Source organism: Elephas maximus, chromosome 1 (assembly GCF_024166365.1).
Source record: "Elephas maximus indicus isolate mEleMax1 chromosome 1, mEleMax1 primary haplotype, whole genome shotgun sequence".
Taxonomy (NCBI): domain Eukaryota; kingdom Metazoa; phylum Chordata; class Mammalia; order Proboscidea; family Elephantidae; genus Elephas; species Elephas maximus.
Window position 1 is genome coordinate 28,031,867 of NC_064819.1, and position 22,433 is coordinate 28,054,299.

The window sequence follows — 22,433 nt, forward strand, 5'->3', positions numbered from 1 at the left end:
CCAGAAGAACCTTCGCAGACCCCTCCAGTATGGAGACTTCTACCTGTGTGGACCTCCATTCACACACCTGCCTGACCTGAGCAAACATTCTCGTGCATGCTCCTCCAGGTGCTGTGTGTGGGAATCTTATTTTCCCAATCTGACTGGGTGCTACAAGGATAGAGAATGTCAATGCCCCGGCTCTGTCTCTTCAGCACTGGCACAGCACAGGATAAACAGGTGGTGCTCAATAAATGGGCTATCTGATTGGTGCCACTGCTAGGGGTTGTGGGGTGTGTGTGTGTGTGTGTGTAGTAGTTAATTTACAAATGAGAAAATAGTTTTAGGCTTGAACGAATACAATTAATACACATAAAACACCTACTAGGCATGTAACTGCAGAGAGAGGAAAGTAATCATGACCGCTTTCTGAAGGCTGACAATGTGCCAGGCTGTGTATTGTGCTGTACAATCATTCCTCATCTTAACCTTCAGAAGTTTGTGCTGCTATCATTTCCATTTCACAAATAAGGAAGCAGAGTCTTAAAAGATTCTGGTATAAGTGGATTTCTGGTATAAGTGGTAAAGCCAAGACTTGAACCCAGGACCGTCTGAATCCAAAGACCATGCTCTTATGCCTGTACTCAAACTGCCATCTTGTTTGACCTGCACCTCTCTCAGCCACAGCCAAGTCTTCTAACCCAAGGGGACACACTCCTTAGCTTCAGAAGCAAAGGGTTTCAGTCAAACACAGAAACCAACCTGTACTGAGTCCCAAGGCAGAGCATGCTTAGGATGTTGGAAAGTTGATGTATTATCTCATTTAATCCTTTCAGCAGCCCTGCCAGTTGGCCCATAGCATTTACAGAGGCAACATTTGTGATTTTGACTCTTTGAAAACAACTCCAAAGGTCTAGACATGAAACGACTCAATTTTGCTGAGAGGTGGATGTGAAGTATGTGCACTAAGGGCTGGCAGGAGGCAGTCCCCTTAGTACGTGAGAGAGCTCACCCCTAGCCAGGAACCAGAGCACAGGAGCTTCTGTGCTCTCCATGTATCTGGGAGTAATAGAAATAACTAGTATTTGCTTGTGAATTATGGCTCCCAAAGAAAACAAACCATTAGTCCATGTTTGGGAGATGTTGTCAGGAGGGATCGGTCCCTAGAGAAGGACCATGCTTGATAAAATAGAGGGTCAGCGAAAAATAGGGAGATTCTCAGCGAGATGGATTGCTGCACCATGGGCTCAAGCATAACGACAGTTGTGAGGATGGCACAGGACCGGGCACTGTTTCGTTCTGTTGTACACAGGGGTGCTGTGAGTTGGAGCTGACCCTGACAGCACCTAACGACAATAGATATCTTGAGGAGCTTAGGCCTGATGAGGAACCAGCTGCCCCCACTTGCTACGCTCGACGGCATCTAACGAAAACAATGACAAGTCCGTGTTAAAGGAAGTTCACACTCAGTGATCAATTTCTTTTAGTAGATTTATAAATGCCTATAGCTCTGTACCACCACCTGGTATAGAGTTTGTCGTACTGTGGTGGTTTGCGTGTTGCTATGATGCTGGAAGCTATGCCACTGGTATTTCAAATAACCCTGGTAATCCATGGTGGACAGATTTCAGCAGAGCTTCCAGACTAAAACAGACTAGGAAGAAAGGCCTGGAGATTTACCTCTGAAAATCAGCCAAAAAAAAACCTTACAGATCACAACAGAACATTATCTGACTTGCTTGCTTTAGACACATCGTCAGGAGGGATCAACTGCTAGAGAAGGCCTTATGTTTGGTGAAGCAGAGGGTCAGCGAGGGCGTGAGTCGGTGAGATGAACTGGCACAATTGCCATAACGATGGACTCAAACGTGCTGACAATTGTGAGGATGACACAGGACTGGACAACATTTTGTTCTGTTGTAAATAATGTTGCCATGAGTCGAAGTCAACTCAACGGCAGCTAACAACAACAATAACCCTATATTTATGGAACCAACAAGGGATAGAAATCATTTAAATTTTTCAGTTACAACTGGCTGTATACGTGGGGGGAAATTACGTGCTCTGGTACCATCTGCATAATTTCCTCATCTGTAAAATAAGAACAAAAACACCTCACCTTAGGGCCCTTCTATACAATAAATGAGATCATGGAAACCATGATAAGAATGTTGATTTGAGAGTGTTCAAAGACCTTAAGAGAAATTACTCATGGATGTCAACGTGTCACTGGTTTGCATTTTTCTTTTTTTAAAAAAAAAAAAACATTTTACGGATGAGAAAACTGAGGTTCGGGGAGGTTGCATGACTTCTCTAGAACCAATAGTTAAGTCGTGAAAGAAAGCGCCAAGTGCTGAACACAGACACAATCACAGAATGTGGCTAAGGAAGATGGAGAGGGAAGGAAGCAGGCCACAGCAGAGTGAGAGCTGTCCCCAGGCTGCCCACCCCACCACCATTCCTGCTGGCCTGGGCAACGGCAGAGCCATGGGCTTACTGGTTTTTCCATGTCCGTTCAGATCAATCAGTTCAACCAAGAGGCTGGTACCTGTGAGCCCAGAACGGTGGCCCCAGAGGAAACTGCACTCTCCCTGCCCTCAAGATGCTAACAATCTTATACACCATCGGACAAGGACCCAAGTGCCTAACCTCACAGTTCCCTACTTGATGGTGAGCCTGAGCCGTTCCATTACTGGTGTTCCCAGGGCCTAGGTCAATGCCTGCTGCTCAGCTTCATTTGCCAAATGAGTGACTTACAAAAAAAGGTGCTCAAGAATCTTAGCCAGAAAGAAGGGCCCACCCACATCCAGCCTGGGGATCAAAAAGCCTTCACGGATGGGTGAGATTTCAACCGAGAAAGACTTGGGGTGTGGGGAAAGGAAAATGGACAGGAGGAGGGCACAGGCCCAGCACAGGGAACTGCAAGAGATTGAACTCAGTCAAAGGAGGTGTGCAAAGCTGAGCTGCAGGTGATGAAGCTGAGAGGGAGGCACAGCCTGTGGCACTGTGAGTATAACATAGAAGAACCCAAACAAAATAACATAGAAGAGTCTGCCGCTTATCAGGTATGTAGACAGAGCAGATAGGAAGCTTCAGAGCAGCCGGGGCAATGGAATAGGTGGGAAGAGGTGCTGGGTTAACTTCAGCAGTAGTAGGAGAGGCATGAAGCAGCCTGTGGCCTTATGGCACCCCCTTCTTTACTCCCTGAAAATAAACGACCTACAAATAACAGCCTCTGATTTTTAAGCACCTGCTATGTGCCAGGTACTGTGCTGACCTTCAGAAACAACTCCATTGGGCAGGACCTATTTTACAAGTGGGGAAACTGAGGGTCAGGGAGGCTATGCAATTTGGCCAAAATCACCCCACTCTTAAGGGGCAGGGAGCTCTGGTGGTGCAGTGGTTAAGGGCTCAGGTGGTAACCAAAAGGTTGGCAGTTAAATCCACCAGCCGCTCCTTGGAAACCCTATAGGGCAGTTCTACTCTGTCCTGTAGGGTCACTATGAGTCAGAATTGAGTTGACAACAACAGGTTTTTTATTAAGAGGCAGGGCTGGTATCTCAGCAGGCTTTAACAAAGGCCATGGTGCGAGAAAACCCAGGTGAGGAGGAACTGAAGGCTGGGATTGGTTTAGCTGCTGTTGGGTAGAGGAGGTCTTCATTTCTGAGAGTATGAGAAGAATTTTCCGGGAGTGCCATGAGTCAATATTTGTCTTTGGCTAAACACAGGACCTGGATGCTCATTTCGACAAAACCAATATTTGTCAATTTCAATGTTGACTGTTTCAAGCCCTCCTCCACAGCAAAGTGAAAAGGAATCAGGGAGCTTCAGGGGAGTCAAGAACAGAGGGTGCCACTGTAAAAAAAAAACTGAATAGAAAAAGCTGGAAACCAGGGCACAGGAGATGTGAGTCCTGCTATCTCTCCAACCAAATTGCTGTGCATCCTTGGAAAAGTCATTTACCCTCTCTGAGCCTATTTCCGCATGACACCAAGACCAAAAAACTTGATGCCAGTCGAGTCGATTTCAACTCATAGTGGCCTTATAGGGCAGAGTAGAACTGCCCCATAGGACTTCCAAGGAGCAGCTGGTGGATTTGAACTGCTGACCTTTTTGGTTAGCAGTTGAGCTCTTAACCACTGCGCCACCAGGGCTCCAGGGGTTTAACAAGCTGTACCTTGCAAGGGAAATAACAGATGAGAAGGAGCTTTTAAACTGTGGAGATGAAGTGTTTGCTATTTTAAGTCTTTCCAAGAGAGTGGTGTTACTTCACTTCTGTAAAGCCAGGGGAAACAAAGCTTGTAGATAAAGCATGCTCCCATTTCAGAGGAAAAAAAGAAAAATCCGGCGGTTCCCTGCTAGAGAAGCACTTAAGACACTAATGTTTTCTCCTGTTAAAGTATCTTTCAATTATGAACGGAGGTGAATTATGACAGGCAGGAGAATCATTTCTGTATCATCAGCAAGATGAAAACACAAAGTTGTTAAATTCTCAGAGCGCCTGTAGGGATGCCTTGACAAGCTCTCTGCAGATCAAGAAGCTCCGCTCTTTTACCCAGGGCAGAGCACTTGCTGCTCAAGACAGGAGAAGCCAGTAGACCTCAACCTTCATTAGAAAGAGTAAATGCGCTTACTCTTCTCTCCACTTTCCCTCAGTTTAGAAATAGGCCAAACTTACCCAAACTTCCACCCCCCATCATTACACCTCTTGCAGGTGGAACGTGCCCAGGAAGAATGCGCCCAGGAAATCAGTGAGACGGGCCCAGAGAGAAACCAGGGCAGGCTGACAGAACTACAGCTTGGGCACCCAGTCTTGTCTTCAGGAGAAATATCACTTCAGCCGCACCCACCCTCTGGGCTGAGGGACCGTTGTCCGCCGTGCTGGCCTCACCAGTGAGCCTGGGAGGGCCCAGATGGACCACTGCACTTGGTGTTCAGATAACCTAAAAGCTACTCGTGTTTCCTCCCCCGCGCCCCCCTCATCCCTTCCACCCCCACCACCAAAAATGCAGTAAAGAGAGAAAAGGCACTTTTGATTCTATTTTGTTCTGTGAGCAGACAGGTTATTTAGAGCTGCAGCCCCTTTTTCTGTTTCAGCTCTTTGCCTTCTGGAAGGTGTGATGTGTGTGGCAAGAACATGTACAACCTAGGGGCTCTGGGACTGGGCACCAACTGAGAACAGAAGGAGGATAAGGACAGGGCAATCAATGTATTGAGGCAGAGGCCCCAACTTGGCAGGCTGCCCTGGAAAGATCAGGTTGCAGGTCTGGCTTCTGCTCCAAGATACCATCAAGTAAAAAATTCATTGCCGTGGGGTTGATTCCAACTCAAAGCAGCACTATATGACAGAGTAGAGCTGCTCCATTGGGCTTCCAAGGCTGTAATCTTTACAGAAGCAGATTGGCACATCTTTCTCCCACAGAGAGGCTGGTGGGTTCAAACCTCTGACGTTTTAGTTAGTAGCCAAGTGCATTAACCACTGCACCACCAGAGCTCCTTAGAAAAGTCTTATGCCCCCCCCCAAAATAAAACCATTGCCATGGTGTTAATTCCTACTCATAGCAATGAGAAAAGCCTTAAACCAAATCAAACCAAACCTGTTGCCGTCAAGTCGATTCCGACTCACGGCGACCCTATAGGACAGAGTAGAACTGCCCCATAGGGTTTCCAAGGAGCAGCTGTTGAATTTGAACTGCTGACCATTTGGTTAGCAGCGAAGCGCTTAACCACTGTACCGCCACGGCTCCTTACCATCAAACAAGCCCTCCTGAAATTCAACACCATCCTCTGAGCCAAATACTGCAAGGTGCCTTTCCACAGAATCAAATAAGTCCCTTTGGTGATGAGAATTCATTCCTCCAAGATCACCCAATTCCCCAAGATGGATTTCCTGGCTCATGGTAGTCACCTCTGCCACCCAGCAGTGATTTGAAACACTGCAGAGCAAGACGGTTGTGAAGAAGGAAAGGTGAAGGAGCCAGTGATCCAAATCCCAGCAGCTGTTCCCGCAGGGCCTCCTCTGTGTGGGGGGAACAGGAGAGCATTTTACAATCTGAGACTTGCTTCTCAAGGACACTAACTTTTATTATTATTATTTACTTATGATTTTCTTAATATTATTTTATAATATGTATGTTATAAATTATATCCTTATAAAATATATTTTCTAATGTATAATTTTATTGATATGATTCATCACTTTATTTGTTACTTATTATTATTTATTGGAAATCCTGGTGGTGTAGTGGTTAAGTGCTACGACTGCTAACCAAAAGGTCAGCAGTTTGAATCCACCAGGTGCTCCTTGGAAACTATGCAGCAGGTCTATTCTATGAGTCGGAATTGACACATGGCAATGAGTTTATTAACATGTTATCATTTGGGGGTAACCCCTGTGCACCAGGCTTTTTCCCTATAAATATCTCTTACCTCACACCTCTTGAAGGCAATGTGACTGTCTTATTTCTTCAATGGAAAGTCTGAGGCTCAGAGGTGTTAAGTTTGCACAAGTCAGTAGCTAGAAAGTGGCAGAGCCAGGATTTAAACCCAAGGCTGCCCGCCTCTAAAACTCAGTGCCTGCTTCTCATCTTCAAAGTGGGGATGAGAAGGGGATAATAAATTCCTTGTATTCTACTCCTCCCCTCTGCTCCTCCCTAAAAGGGTAGGAACCAATTTTGTGACAGTCCAAAGATCATTGGAAACCAAGGAAACACACACTAAAAGAATAACAAGCTACCACCCTCCCCTCATCAAATTGATAAAGGCTAAAAATTTCATAGCAGAATTGATGAGGGCACTGTCATCTACCTCTAGTGGGAAAGAAACTTGGAACCTCCTTTCTGAAAGGCAATTTGTCAAAATGTATCAAAGGTGTTAAAAATGTTCATTCTCCTTCAACCCAGTAATTCTATTTCCAAAAAGGAAATAATCAGAATAGCTGTCAAAGACTATAGTTCCAACTCAACCCACTTATAACCTTTAACAATCTCAATTCCTAACAATTGGGAAATTGTTAAATATGTTATAGGATGTCCACAGGGTGAGATATGATAAAACATTCAAAAACAACATAAAAATGTGCATCAACAATTGTCAATTCAGTACCAGTCTTCAATACCTATCTCCCCTCCCCCCATTCCCATTTATTTTGAAGCAAATCTGAGACATCGTATCATTTAATCATTTGATAAATACTTCAATTTGGATTTAAGAGATAAGGAACTCTTTAAATATATAACCACAGTACCATTATTAAGCCTGAAAAGTTTTTTAATTAAGATTTTTAAACAAAATAGGAAAATGTTCATAATATAATGTTAATTTATAGGAACATTATAAAACTATATACTGTTTAATGAGCCCTGGTGGTGAAGCGGTTAATGCACTCGACTGCTAACCGAAAGGTCAGCAGTTCAAAACCACCAGCAGCAACACAGGAGAAAGATGTGACAGACTGCTTCCCTAGAGATTTACAACCTCGAGAAACCCTATTTGGTCGCTATGAGTCAGAATTGGCTTGACAGCGGTGGGTATATAGTGTATATGCCTCCGTCAAAGATAAAAAGGAAGGGGGGAGGGAGAGGAGAAGAAAGGAAGGAAGAAGGATTATTCAGAGAAAAATGACTGGAAGGAAATAACGTCGAAAATATTGCCAGCTGTCGGTAGGCACCCAAGTCAAGGGATTAGAGAAGATATTTGTATTTGTGTTCTTACTTTTGTGTGTGTTTTTACTAATGGGTATCTATTCTGTTAGATATTTATTCCTCTTCCTCTTCTTTTATTCCTCAAGTTCCAAGTTTCCCTCTAGCTTGTTTCTCTTCAGCATTAAGAATTTCCTTCAGTATTTTTTTTTTTTTTTTTACAGCGAGTCTTCTGAAGATAAAGTCTCTTGGTTTTCCTTCATGTGAAAATATCTTTACCTTGTCTTCATTTCTAAAGGATATTTTTGCTGGATATAAAATTCTAAGTTGACAGTTCTTTCCTTTTAGCACTCTACTAACTTTGGCTTATAACAAATCTGCAATAATTGGAGTAAGTTTCCTTTATGTATAATGTGTCATTTATCTTTGGCTGCTTTTAATATTTCTTTTCCTTAACGTTGGTTTTCAGTAGTTTGATTATGATGTGTCTGGGTAGTGGTTTTTGGACCTATCCTGTTTGGGGTTCAATGAGATTCCTGAATTTGTAAATTTACGTCTTTCTCCAAATTTGGGATGTTTTCAGCCACTATTTTTTCAAATATTTTTTCTGCACCAGTATCTTTCATTTCACCGCTGGGACTTCAATAACATGAATGTTAAAACTTCTCGTATTTTCTCACAGTACCCTGAGGCGCTATTTTTTTTCCCCTCTATTCTTCGTGTCTTAGGATGGGTTCTCTACAGGAGCAAAACCAGTGAAGTGAGAGAGGAAGGAAGAGAGAGAGATTTACTTCAAGGAAAATGGTTCACATAGTTGTAGAGACTGAAAAGTCCCAAATCTGCGGATCAGACGTCAGGCTGGAGGCTTCTCCTGACTCATGTGGTTGCAGTAGCTGGCGAATTCCAAGTTGGCAGGTCAGACGGCAGGCTACTGCCTCATATCCCAAGAAAAAAGGTCAGAGGATGATGAGTCAGATGCAGGATCCGGACAGAGCAAGCTTATCCAGAACATCTATATATACATATTGGATGCAGGCCACACCCCCAAGGAAACTTCCCTTTCAACTGATTGGCTGCTCCCGTCAGATCACAAAATGGAGGATTACATAGTATCTGCCAAACCAATGAGAATCATGGGTTAGCCAAATTGACAAATAATCTTAACCATCACACTTCATATTATATAATTTCTATTGATCTATCTTCAAGTTCATTGACTCATTTCTGTCATCTCCATTGTCGCTGTGCTTATCCAGTGAATTTTTTATTTTAGATATTATCTTTTCAGTTTTACATTTTCCAACTGGTTATTTTGTACAGCTTCTATTTCTCTGCTGAAAACTTCTCCCTTTCCTTTCAATAGTAAAGACTAGTTAGAACAGCTGCTTTAAAAGTGTTTGCTAATAATTCCACCATCTGAGTCATCTCAGGGTTAACATCTGTTGATTGTTTTCTCTCCTGAGCATAGATTTTCCTGGTTTTTTTTATGTTGAGTAATTTTAAATCGTATCCTAGAACTTTAAATATTATGTCATGAGACTCTGGATCCTGCTGAAATTCTCTGAAACATGTTGATGTTTTGGCTTGTTTGTTCTGCAGTTAATCAACCCACATGAGTTCACACTGCAAGTTCTGTCTTACCTTTTATGTGTGACAGTTCCAATGACAGTTCCGTTTCTAAAGCCTTTATTTTGCAGTTTAGGACCACCTGTCACATGCACCACCAAGGGGGTTAGTCTGGGACACAGGTAATGGTTTATATCATTGTTAAGTTTTCAAATCCTTTACGTGCTTCTTTGGGTCTGTTGGATGCATGCCTACACTGTAGTGTGCCCGGGAGTTATGTCAGTTCATGCACAGAATTAACTAAGCCCCTTCTCCAGCTTTTCTCTCAGGGATTTCCCATACTCTCTGGCTCCATTTTCCCTGTTCGTCTGGCTGGATATATGTGGTTATCCCAGAGTTTTATAGCCTCTGAAACTATCATGCAGTTCTGCATGACCAGAGTCAATATGGGCCATTCAAGTTTTTACTCCAGTACCCAATCTGCCTACTACTTACTTTTCAAAGTCCTCAGGTAGTTGCTTTTTTGCATTCTGTCCAGAATTTTTAGTTATAAATAGTGGTAGAGAAAGGTTGCAGTTGAATTACTCCATCTTGACTGGTACTGCCACCCTCCAGTCTTAGTAATTTTTTTTAATTCTCAAAGTTCATCCATCTCTCAAATCTCTATTAAAATTTCACCTTCTTCCAAGAAGCCATCCCTTTTTTCCCAAGTAGAAATATTTTTTCCCTCAGAATTAGGGAAGGTTCAGATTTGAGAAAATGGAGAATCAAGCTTAAAGCCAAATCTTTTCAGGGCTATCTCTGTTCCAACATCTCAGGTTAAGAACACGAATCGTATACAAATATAAGCAAGAAGCAAAATGGTGGTTAAGAGAGACTTTGGAGCCAGAGTGCCTAAAAACAAAAAAACCAAACCCATTGCCACCAAGTGGATTTTGACTCACAGTGGCCTTACAGGACAGAGTAGAACTGCCCCACAGGGTTTCCAAGAAGTGCCTGGTGGATTCAAACTGCTGACATTTTTGTTAGCACCCATAACACTTAACCACTACACTACCAGGGTTTCCGGCAGAGTGCCTACACATCAGCTTTACTAATCGCTGGATATGTGACCTTGAGTAAGTCACTTACTTCTTTGTACCTCAGTTTCCTCCTCTATGAAATGGAGATAATAATAACTACCACACAGGACTGTTGTGAAGATTAAATGAGTTAATTGTTGTAAAGCACCTAGAGAAACGCCATGTTATAAGTGTAAAGTATTATTATGAACCTCTCACATATTTCCATAACTTTAACTTTACTCTACAGATGAGGGAACTCTAGGGGAGGAAGATGGAAAAGAGCAGACAAGGCATCCCTCACACTTTCTGACTCTGTTCCCACTCTTCCTGAAAGTGACTGTAAATTTTGTTTTGGTTAATACTTGAAAGAGCCCAACTTGTGCGTCTGAGTGGATCTTCTGAGAAGCCATGTGGCAGAGTGGGAGGATAAATGCATAAGTGGGTAGGAGATCTGGGTTCCAGGACTGGTTCATTTTGGGTTGGAGTTTTCTGCTTCTAAATCATTACTGCATAGGGTAGACTGGTCTACCTGTACCTAGCTGACAAAGAGACTTTTCTAAAAGGAAAATGGAATCAGGTCATTTCTGTTTAACCTTCAGTTGTTTCCTGGTACACAGAAGATAAAACCCAAATTCCTTCAGCTGTCCCATAAAACCTTTCATGACTTGTTGCTGCTGACATCTATAACCTTACCTCCTGCCACTCCTCACTAATCTTCGCTCATTAAAAAAAAAAAAATCTTCACTCATTGGACCTGGCTAATTCCCACTTCCTGCATCACTCTATTCATTGAGCTCAAAGATCTCTCCCTATTCCTCTTCTGTGCAAACTACTCAAGTCTTCTGTGAGGCTTGCCCAGTCTCTCCAGGATCTGCTGGTCAGTGCCTTCCTTATGCTCCCACAGCTGTCTGTACACACCCTAGTGAAGTTTTCTGCGGGACTGTAATAACTTATTTATGAATCCTTCCCTTACTTCCTTACATCAATGCTTTCAAAAAAAATTTTTTTTTCTCATTAGCAGGTCTCATAATTAATTTAAACATCATGACCAGCTTTTAAAAAAATAAATTAGAAGATACAGAGTAAACTGGATTTTTAAATATCAGGATTTATTACACATAATAGAGTTTCATGAAACTTTTGTTTCAAAGAGATAATTAGAAAGATGGAAAAAGATGGATGGATGGATGACAGATAATGAACCCTCATGCACCCCTAACCCAGATTAAACAATTGTCAGCTCACGCTCAATCTTGTTTTGTCTATACTCCTGCTCACTCCTGTAACCCCTCCTTCCCCAATTATTTTGAAACAAATCCTGAACATCATATAATTTCATTTATAGATACTACAATACATTGATTTTTTTTATAAGTACTTAAAAGAAATGTAACCACAACACTGTAAAATGTATTACTTATCATTGGTGGCAGTCAAAAAGTCTGAAAGACTTACAACCTCCCAGGGAGATAAGGCACCTAATTTACCTCTATATTCTGAGTGCTGAGCAAAAGGGGTGGGGGGGAGGAGAAGAGGGAAAGAAAGGAAAGTAGAAAGGATATAAAAGGGGGGGGAAGAAAGATGGGCTCTTCCTTTTAAGCTCTGAATCATCTTGAAAGTACTTTTGGTGAATTTCTCAAAAACAAAGAAACAAAATACTCGCTAATTGAGGTCCCTCATTCTTAATTAATTCCATAGTAATTGAGTTCTCTGTAACTGTGGTTTTCCCTCTGGGACACCACATATTGTGCCAGTTGCTAACTGCATAAAGGCATTTGGCACCGGTGGAAAGGGTACATTTTCCTCACATAGCAGTATGCCCTTCTCTGCAGTTTTGCTTTCCAAGGTTTCAGTTACCCAAGGTCAACCGCAGTCTGAAAATGTTAAATGAGTAGCTGATGAACTTTCATGCCTTCAAACTCCATCCTGCCCTGAGACCACAATCACATAACTTTTATTACAGTATATTGTTATAATTGTTCTATTTTATTTATTACTAGTTATTGTTGTTAATCTCTTACTGTGCCTAATTTAGAAACTAAACTTTATCATAGAACATAGTATATATAGGGTTCGGTACTATCCACAGCTTCAGGCATCCGTGAGGAGGTCCTGGAACGGATTCTCCAAGGATAAGGGGGGACGACGGTACACACTAAAGTGCTATATGGGCTAACAGTGGTCCTGTTTTCCCTTCCCCACTCTGAGGTCTCATATCTTGTGTCTGTATAACTAGTCCACTTTTCTCCCTCAGCTTTCATCTTTTCCTCTTCACACTGCCCACTGAGGCCACAGGCAGGAGATTTTCCATAAAGCTGGGCTCATCTGAGGTGTGTTCTCCATAAAGGTGGGCCATTTCAGGTGTGTTCCCTCCATAAAGTTGGGCCACTTTGAGGCGTTTTCTCAGTAATAGCCACACAATGTCTCGGTATCAGGAACAGGGCCTCTCTTTTAGGACAAAGTTCTAGGTTCTGAGGCTGGCTCTGCCACGTGTTAGTCATAGAACTTTCAAATAACATCCCTGAGACAGAATTTCCTTACATGAAAGTTGGGAAAATAATTGTTCCCCTATTTTTTTCAGAGAGTCCTTGCAAGGACCAAAGGGGGAAAATGCTTTGACAATGATAAGATATTACATAGACATGAAGAAAATTTTAGCAATGGCTTTATGGTTATGTCCATCCAGAATGGTACTTCCTAAACTTGACTGCTGTCTAAAGGATTGGAAATTATACTTCTTCTAAAAATTCCATATTATAATTGTTTGAAAGTACGAGTTGACAAATAATTGAAAAACATATTTTTATATGCCATTTACAATAGTAAAACATCAAATGCCAAGTAGGAAATTTAATTTAAGGTGTGCAAAACATTTTACTGAAAACTACAAAACATTACTGAGAGAAATTAAAGATGACCTAAGTATATAGGGATATATATACCATGTTCATAGATTGTAAGGTTCAATTTTCTTAAGATAACCATTTTTTCCTAGTTGATCTATAGCCTCAATGCATTGTCAATCAAAATTCCAGCAGACTATCTCATAGAAATTAATCTAAAATTTATAAGGAAATACAAAAAAACCTAGAATAGCAAAGACAATCTTAAAGGAGAAGACAAAAGTTAAAGGATTTACATTACCAGACTTATTATAAAACAACAGTAATTAAGACAATGTTCCGCTGCTATTCATAAGGTTTCCACTGGCCAATTTTTTCAGAAGTAGACCACCAGGTCCTTCTCCCTAGTCTGTCTTAGTCTGGCAGTTCTGCTGAAACCTGCCCATGATGAGTAACCCTGCTGATATTTGAATTACTAGTGGCATAGCTTCCAGCATCACAGCATCACACAAGCTACCACAGTACGACAAACTGACAGAAAGGTAGACAATGGATAAGGAAGACCAAAGAAGCATTGATTCATTTGAATTGTGGTGTTGGCGAAGAATATTGAATATTGCGGTGTTGGCAAAGAATGGGCATGCCAGAAGAAAGAACAAGTCTATCTTGGAGGAAGTACAGCCAGAGTGCTATTAAGGAGCAAGGATGATAAGACTTTGTCACACATGCTTTGGGCATGTTATCAGGCAGGACTAATCCCTGGAGAAAGACATCATGTTTGGTAAGGTAGAGGGTCACTGAAAAAGATGAAGGCCTTCAACGAGATGGATTGACACAGTGGCTGCGATAGTGGACTCAAACATAGCAACCATTTTGAGGATGACACAGGATCGGGCAGTGTTTCGTTCTGTTATACATAGGGTTGCTATGAGTTGAAACTGACTCAATAGCACCTAACAACAATAACAATTAAGACAATGTGTTATTGGTGTTGTAAGAATAGACAATCAGATCAACAAAAGAGAATAGAATCTAGAATTAGGCCCACACATATATGGACACTTAATTTTTTATAATTCACGTGGAAAAGGAAGTCTTCTGAATAAATGGCTCTTGAGTATCTGGATATCTATGTGGGGAAAAAAATGAAATTTGACTCCTACCTTGCTTTACCTACAAAATTAATTTGAGGTTGTTCCTACAACTTTACGTAAAAGTTCAAACTATAAAGTTTCTAGAAGGAAATAGAGAATATCTTCATAAACTTGGGTTAGACAAAGATTTCTTAGGACACAAAATGCACTAACAATAAAATTTTTAAATGGTTAAGTTGGATTTCATTACATTTAATGTGCAAATTATTTAAAAGTGGCTCTGAGGACTAATTTCAGTTTTTAGTATGATAAAGACAGAAAATCAAAGCCTAGAAACAACTATTATTGTTGTTCATGTTAGGTGCCCTCAAGTCATTTCCAACTCTTAGTGAGCCTATGTACAACAGAACAAAATGTTGCCTAGTACTGCGCCATCCTCACAATAGTTGCTATGCTTGAACCCATTGTTGCAGCCACTGTGTGAATCCATCGCAATGAGGCTCTTCCGCTTTTTCACTGAGCCTCTACTTTATCAAGCATGATGTCCTTCTCCAGGGACTGGTCCCTCCTAATAACATGTAGTCTCACCATCCTCGTTTCTGAAGAGCACTCTGGCTGTACTTCTTCCAAGACAGATTTGTTTGTTCTTCTAGCAGCCCATGGGATATTCAATATTCTTCACTGGCGCCACAATTTAAATGCATCAATTTCCTCAAGGTGATTGGAAACAACTACCCATGAATAAATACATGCACCTCAAGATGTTTCAACACCTCACACACAAGGGCAACAGCCTCCTATCTCACCCACATGGTAGGCCCAGAGTTAGGAAGAATTTAAGAGAAGAAGTTAAGGTCTGTGTCACGAGGAGATCAGAGTACCACTAGGTCACTAGGAAATGGGATTCACTCAGAACACACAGCTCTAATGAACTATATGATTCTGAACTGCAATCCAAAGTAACTCAGGCAAGGGAGAAAGCAGGTTAGATTAGACACATTGAGAGTGTGAAACAGAAGGGAGCTTAGAGAACATCTGATCTGACTCTCCCCATCCCAATTCACAGATGAGAAAGTAGAGGTCTAATGGCACAGAGAAAGCCCAGCGCCAAAGTGGAACCCAGATTTCTTGGCTCCCTCACAATTCTCCTGCCATCACTGTATAATGCTGCTGATTTCAGTACCTGTCCAGCCTTCTTAGAAGACATGAGGGTCTCAACCCACCTGGATAAAAGGAGAATGAAGAACACCAAGGACACAAGGTAATTATGAGCCAAAGAGACAGAAAGGGTCACGTAAATCAGAGACTACATCAGCCTGAGACCAGAAGAGCTAGATGGTGCCTGGCTACAACCAATGACTGCCCTGACAGGGAACACAACAGAGAACCCCTGAAGGAGCAGGAGAACAGTGGGATGCAGAACCCAAATTCTTGTAAAAAGACCAGACTTAATGGTCTGACTGAGACTAGAAGGACCCCGGTGGTCATGGCCCCCAGACCCTCTGTTGGCCCAGGACAGGAACCATTCCCAAAGCCAACTCTTCAGACAGGGATTGGACTGGACAATGGGTTGGAGAGGGATGCTGGTGAGGAGAGAGCTTCTTGGATCAGGTGGACACTTGAGACTATGTTGGCATCTCCTGCCTGGAGGGGAGATGAGAGGGTGGAGGGGGTTAGAAGCTGGCGAAATGGACATGAAAAAAGAGAGTGGAGGGAGAGAGTGAGCTGTCTCATTAGGGGGAGAGCAATTGGGAGTATGTAGCAAGGTGTATATAAGTTTTTGTGTGAGAGACTGATTTGATTTGTAAACTTTCACTTAAAGAACAATAAAAATTAAAAAAAATAAAGAAGACATAGGGGGTACTCACATTGATCCTGAAAGTATGAATACATGAGGCAATATATGTGAAGCTTCTAGTACATTGCCCACCATAGAACAGGTGCTCAGTAAGAGTACTATTATTAAATTAGATTGGGCTTCCCAGATAGTGACAAGACAGATGGCCCCAAAGCCAATATTTGAAGAGCAAAGTCCAGTTCTTGCCAAGATTATTCCCATACCTGCTTACCACACCACTCCACCAGTTACTGACATCCAAGAAAAACTGAATGTGTTCCTAGCTCTTATCTAACCCACAGGGCATGAGGCATGAAGGAAGATACAGTCATCTTTTCTGCTGATATGCTTGGAGTCCAGATTTTACCCAGAGAACAGGAAGACTACAAAGTGGACACTGGCATACCACAGAACTTCCCTCACTCCAAATCCTGGGCAAGGGTAGATGGCACACAAGGGCATTGGTGAGACATGGAAAAAGAGAAGCTGCTTAGGGACAAGACATGGAGGTGGTGGTTATGTGGGTTTGGCCTCCACTATCAGTTGGCAAAGAAAAATGTTTTCATCACCCTTCGTTCAAGTAGAGCACCCTTCTTGGACTGAGACTCCTCTGTCACTAGTCAGTTACATCTGTGGTGTCCTAAGAGGCACACTGCAAAGTACACAAACACTCAGCACATCTTTGCCCCTGCTAAACCTAGCAAAACTCTGAATAAATTTTCACACCTGATGCTGGTGGTTTTGTGGCAAACCTGGTACACTCACATACCACTCATGGCTGGGAAACCAGAAGCAGTATCTCAAGAAAATGGAAGCAATACCTCAGGAGAACAACTGACACATTTTAAAATGTTTACAGCTTTCTAGTCCAGAAATTCAGCTGCTGAAGTATTTATTATAAAGAAATAGTTCAAAAATAGAAAAGAAACATAAGCATGAGGTTGCATGCTGTAGCATCAAATACAATGTTAAGAAATTTTGAAACAGCCTAAATATCTAGGCATAGGAACAAGCAAGTTATGATCCAGAATTAATGTAATGAGGCCGTTATAATATACATGCACTATACACTGAAAAATGGAAAAATGGTTTATAGTAAGGGGAGAAACAAAACAATTTTTTTCCCCTCGGTAGTAAAATTATCAACGATTGCAATGTGAACAGTCAGGATGCCAGTTTTTAAAAGTTTCTATTTTATTGCTGTTGTAATGATCCCCTGAAGTCCTCTTCGAACCACATAGGAAAAGAATGTTTCTAATTAAGAAATTAAGAAAAATATACTCTTTTAAATTACTTATATGAGACCAAACTGACAATAGCAACTTGAAAGCATAGATGAGAAGCTTAAGAAGGGCAATGAGTTTGTGTTCGTGATGGTGAAAGAGTTTGAAAAGGTTGTCTAGGAAGGTGGCACAAACTGAGGGGTGTAACCAATGTCACTGAACAGGGCCTGTAGAAATTGTTGAAGTGGTGTATGTTTTGTCATGTATATTTTCACCAGAACAATTAATTTCAAAAAAAAGTCTTCCCTTAAAAGGCATAAATCAGGTTTTATTCTATAGCATTTCCTGCCTTACCGCAGGGGAGGGAAAACACCTTTAGCCAGCCCCTCACCTCTGCCCGGTCAAGGCTGATCTCTCTATAAGTGTTATAACCTTGAATATTCACCTAAATTCTAAGAGGCAAGTATTATTATTGGTCCCCTGTCCCTTGAAAGAGGCTCCCTGCCTAAAGAGAGAACTTCCTTAACTTTGGCATATGCATTTGAAGACAATGCCTCCCTTTATTCCCCTCCAATCTGTCAGCTACCTAGGAAGCAAACTTACCAAAGTTTGGAAATGGGCTACCTCTCCTTTGCCCCCTAGGCCCCATTCCCCACCACACCCAACAGTACCAACATCAGCAGCAGCAGCTCAAGCCCTCAGGGGTAATATCATATCATCTAGGCTGCTGCTCATTTCCACCTATTCAATTCTTCCCATGCTTTCAAACCCAAATCAAGCATGTACTTCCTCCTTGAGGTTGGCAGCCTACCACAGCAGGAAGTTGAGAGGACAGATCTGGGTCAGAATCCAGCTCTGTCAATTTCTAGCTTCGTGACCAGGGGCTTTGTCACATCTCTGTGGTTTTCATTTTCTCAGCTACTAGGTAATACTGTAAGATATACTTTACATGGTTGTTGAAATAGATGAAGTACTATTTGTAAAACACTTAGAGGTGAGCTGTTTAATACAGTAGCCACTAGCCACGTGGCTACTGAAAGCCCTTGAAACGTTGGCTAGTCAGAATGTAAATGTGAAGTACACGTATGGGGAGATCAAATACTTTGAATGAAAAAAAGAATGTAAAAGATCTCATAATATATTATTCTTACATTGATCATATGTTAAAATAATATTTTGGGTCTATTGGGCTAAATATTTTTAATTAGTTAAAATTAATTTTACTTGTTTCTTTTTGCTATTTAAACGTGGCTAATTAGAAAATCTAAAATTGCATATGTGGCCTGTATTTATGGCTTTCTATTTCCCTTGGATAGCACTGGCTTAGAACATAATAACTGCTCAATGCCAGTTCTTTCTTCCTCTCTCCCTGGCCACACGGTCACTTCCTCTGTGAGGTGTCAGCATTGTCCAAAGGCCTTAATCACACCTGTGGTTTTGGGGGAGTCCCTTCTCCTTTCCAAGCCCATGGTGTCAACCTGAAACAGATGAGGAAGAGCAGAGGGGAGATAGGTTTAGAATCAGAAGATTGGGCTCTAGTTCTGGTCCTACCATTACTAACTGGGTGACCATTAGCATGACATCTCACTTCTCTGAGCCATAGTTTTGTCATTTACAAAAGACAGGGTTATGACTCCCTGTTTATCGCATAAAGGAATACATGTAAAAGTGCTTGATAAACCTGAACAGGTCAGGACTAGGAAGTATCATTGTCAGTGAGGAGGCTGGATGGTCCTGCCTACCTCCTCTGACATCCCGCGCCTTCCATTTTGTACTGGTATTTAACCATTTTCCATGTGTCTCACATCACTAGTAACGCTTCCCCATGAACACGCCTCCTCCTCCTCACACGCTCCCGCAACACAGCCAAAGCCAGTGCTGCGGACTGATCCCCTCAAACAACCACAATGCCAAGTGTCCTCTGCAGCCCAGGCATTAAGCTTATGGAGCTCACAGTGCAGCAGTGGAGATGGTCTTGCAAACAGCTGACAGTGGAAAGTACTTGTAGTGGAGGAAGTGGATACAAGCAGCAGAGACCAAAAGGAGGGCATGACTTAGTTGGGAGAAATAAAAGGAGGAGAGGGTTGGGGAGATGGATAAGATGGCCAGGAGGCTTCTTACATGCATTTGCAAGAGAGGAGGGCGAGAGGGTATGAACGAGCATGCAATGTTATAGGATTTAATGCAAAGCAAGCATCGCACATGACATACGATGAAGCAACTACAATATGAACCATTGTGAGAGGCCCATGTTTAGACCCCCACCTGAACGTGCAGCACCCATGCCTTCCTGCCTTTGCTACTTCAGGTTCTCCAGCTTACTCCACTCAGGGGTGTATGCGGTAAGCTCCTAGGAGCTTCACTACCACCTGCGGCAAGTACATAAACCTCAGCTACGTGCACAGAGGAGCAGAAGCCCCTTGTCTCAAAACACCCTGTTCCTATTTTTAGACTAGAAATACCTCCTAACCACCGACATTCTACCTACCTCCTCACAAGGCCCGGAAGCAAGAAACGCGCAAAAGCTACACCATCACGTGGGTGGGCAGGATGTGGTTTTACATGTCATAGCATGTCTCTTCTTAATTTTGAAATCAGATCCAATTTATGCCTGGTAGATTTGAACGGCCGACCTTTTGGTTAGCAGCCATAGCTCTTAACCGCTACACTACTAGGGTTTCCAGGTTATTTCTAACGAAGCTAAATTGCAAATTCTTACTTTATCAAAAACACAATGCTCTGTCTGCTCTGCTTGGGAAAAGCGAATACACAAAGCTTCTTGAGTGAAGACCTCAAGTTTCTACAGCTGAACGTGTCTCCTTCAGATTGGTGTGCAAATATTTAAAGAGGTGAAGAAACTGAAAATATTATATTTTCTTTTAAGAATGAAAAGACAAAAGATCAGGAAGTGGATGTGTCTGACGGGGCAGTGTAAGCAATAGGAGTAAATGAGCCCGTGCCCAGAGGGGGCACCTCAGCCTGTGTGCGCCTCTGCACATAGACACCCTGGAGCCACACCTCACCCGAGGGTTAGTTCTAAAACCCATGCCCAAGTTGAAAATACCCTGCCCTGAGGACACTATTGATTAATAAAACATTTTGAAAGTCTTAAAAATCGTATCGACCTAAAGCAATGTAAAGACCTTATTTGGATCCTGATTTAAATTTTAAAAAACTATTTACGAATCGTATGTGTATGTATATGCATATGTATGTGTTGTTGTTGCTACTGGGTGTAGCTGAGTCAACTCGGACTCACAGCAACACCAAGTGACAGAGCAGAATTGCCTTATAGGGTTTTCTAGGCTGTAATCTTTACAGGAGCAGATCACCAGGTCTTTCTCCCGTGGACCCACTGGGTGAGTTCGAACTGCTAACTTTCCGGTTAGCAGTCAAGCACTTAACCTTTTCACCACCAGGCCCCCCCCACACACACACACATACTCATGTTGTTGTTATTGTTAGTTGCTATCCAGCCGATTGACTCATGGGAACCCCATATGTGTCAGAGGAGAACTGTGCTCCATAGGATTTTCAAGACTGTGATCTTTCAGAAGCAGATTTCCAGAGCTGTCTTCCAAGATGCCTCTGGGTGGGTTTGAACTGCCAACCTTTCAGCTAGTAGTCAAACACTTAATTGTTTGCGCCACCCAGGGACCCCTACATACACTCATAAAACCAAAAAACCCATTGCCATCAAGTCGATTCCAACCCATAGCAACCCTGTAGGACTGAGTAGAACTGCCCCACAGGGTTTCCAAGGAGCGGCTGGTGGATTCAAACTGCCAATCTCTCAGTTAGCAGCCAAGCTGTTAACCACTTGGCCACTAGGGCTGTAGGCACTACTGAAATTCTCTCTTTCTCTTTCAAGCTCCCCGTTTTAAAAAAATGTGCCCAGTAGGTAAGTAGGTGCTATGTGTTCATGTGTTGCTTCTGGGCTTCTAGTGTTAGACCTGACATTTGAGGGAGAAGGTAATCAGGTGTGAGCACACAGAAATATGCAGAACATAAGGAACATGGAAAGTGGTTCAGGCCACAAAGACATTCTATGGTAAGGACACACAACCACGTCTACCTGTATGCGACAATGCAGACAGTAGAAAGCCTAGTATTCAACTTTTATCACTATCGTCATCTTCATTATAGGTATCACATCCTTAGTCCCAACTCTGTGCTAAGTGCTTTTAAGTTTATCTTGAATCTTCTGAGTAACTCTGTGGGTTGATGTTTTACAGGAGAGGAAACTAAAGCTCCTACTTGCTAAGTGATTTTCCAAAGGCCAAATAACTAGAAAGTGACAGAACCAAGATACACATCTAATTCCCCAAGCCTAGCCTTTTCTTTTCTTTTCTTTTCTTTTCTAGGTGTAAGTGAGGCCTTTATGGTAGTTATTAAACTCATCGCTGTCGAGCCTATTCCGATTCATAGTGGCCCTATAAAACAGAGTAGAACTGCCCTATAGGGTTTCCAAGGCTGTAACCTTTACAGAAGCAGACTGCCACATCTTTCTCCTGGTGGAGAATTGCTGACCTTTCTGTTAGCAGCTTGGTGCTTAACCACTGCACCACCAAGACTCCTAGTTACTAAACCAAAAAAAAAAAAAAACTAGACCCCTTTATTTTCTAAAATAATTTAATAATTTAGACTCCTAGTTACTAAACTAGACCCCTTTATTTTCTAAAATATTTTAAAACACACATACACACACAAAATCCCCTGTAGCATTCTCAAACTGAAAAGCAGAAGGAAATAAAACAAAACACCACTCTGAAACTCTGCAGCACTGTTTGGCTTCACGTCCAGCTTCTCTAGTCACCATTATATCTTCTCTTCCTCTCTCCTGACATGCTCAAGAGAGAAGGACAGGAAACGACTATTTTGTTCGAAATGAAAGAAGGTGACCCTATGACAAAATTTCAAAAAAAAATTAATAAAATAATTAGAGTCCTCGTAAGACAAATGTTTTCTTTAAATCTCAAGTCCATTGAGTTGATTTGGCAACGTAATAAATGAGTCAGATTGACTGTTAATGAGAGTAAACCAACAAAGGACATGCTCTGACCCAGGGCCAGCTAAGCAGTGTCCATTGGGTCCCTACAAGGATCTGGCAAGGGAATCTGACCTTGGAATGCATTCCTTTTTGAGCTTGACTGCAGGTACTTATCAAGTTTCTGCAAAAGGAACTCC

The 22,433-nt window shown here is 42.1% G+C and overlaps 1 protein-coding gene across 10 annotated transcripts in view; it reads right to left on the reverse strand.

The window, feature by feature from the left end:
* Positions 1-22,433, reverse strand: part of ST6GAL1 (ST6 beta-galactoside alpha-2,6-sialyltransferase 1) — a 159,194-nt gene that overhangs the window by 69,574 nt on the left and 67,187 nt on the right. Inside the window, exon 1 of one of the 10 annotated variants that reach the window (XM_049880646.1) lies at positions 5,731-6,099. The exons of the other annotated variants lie outside the window; for them this stretch is intronic. The gene's annotated coding sequence lies outside the window, so the exon portion shown is untranslated. Of the gene's footprint in view, positions 1-5,730; positions 6,100-22,433 lie in introns of those variants that run through there. 10 annotated transcript variants of the gene reach the window in all.